The sequence below is a fragment of the Oratosquilla oratoria genome, chromosome 10 (assembly GCF_046742065.1).
Source record: "Oratosquilla oratoria isolate Oo_2021 chromosome 10, ASM4674206v1, whole genome shotgun sequence".
NCBI classification, from domain to species: Eukaryota; Metazoa; Arthropoda; class Malacostraca; order Stomatopoda; family Squillidae; genus Oratosquilla; species Oratosquilla oratoria.
In genome coordinates, this window is record NC_134786.1 from 62,053,025 (window position 1) to 62,054,110 (window position 1,086).

The following is a 1,086-nucleotide window of genomic DNA, read 5'->3' on the forward strand; positions in this document are numbered from 1 at the left end:
TTGCATGACAGTATCATCTATACACACCCATTCTCCACTCACCCCTGTCTCCCGCCTACTCTCTTCCCTGCTCAATAGATATTCCCCTCTTGCTCAACGCCCTTTTCATCCCATCCATCCATCTCATCCTCGGTTTCTCCATCATGTTTACTCTATCTACCTCCGCCTTCCATACCACTTTTACTAATCTTTCTTCATTCCTTTTTCCATGTATCTAAACCATCCTAATACCCTTTTATCAACCTTATATCCCATTCCCTTTTCCACTCCCGCTCTCCGCCTCACCTCCTCGTGTCTCACTCTATCACACCTTGTAACCTGGTACCATACTTCTCAGACATCTCATCTTAAGCATATTTAAATTTTTGCTCTCTGCCTTTCTTAAATTCCATGTCTCTGCCTCATACAGTGCTGTCGGCACAATCACTCCTTTATATAATCTCCTTTTTTCTATTCATTCCCGAATGCCTATTTCTCATCACACTTTTTAATCCCCCATGCTCCTTACTTAATTCTCTCATTCTACAGCTTACTTCCACCTCAACCCCACCTCCACGACCCCAAGTACCTAAAGCTTTCCACCTCCTCCAGTCTCTATCCTTTTAGATTTACTTACAAATTGGTGCCATCCTCTCCCTTTGTACATCTCATCACCTTACTTTTACCTACTTACCTTCAACTTTCTCCTATAAAAAGACTTTTCAATCAATAACTCTTAATACTCCCTCTGACCTTGTCACAAACACAGTGTCGTCAGCAAACAACAACTGGCTCACCTCCCTCTTTTCTCCATTTTTTAACTACTTTGACAAAATTGACATATTTACTGAAAATATCAGGGTAGTTTGGATTCTGATCTATTGCTAGAGTCTTTTAGAACATAAATAAACCAAAAAATGAATAAATATATAAATAAATAGATAAAAAAGTAAATGAATAAATAAATAAATATGTAAATAAATAAAAATACAAAAATATAGAAATATAAGTAAACAAATGAATGATTAAATAAGTGAATAGATAAATAAATGAATATACATATAATTACATATATAAATGTATATGTATATATAAATATATATATAT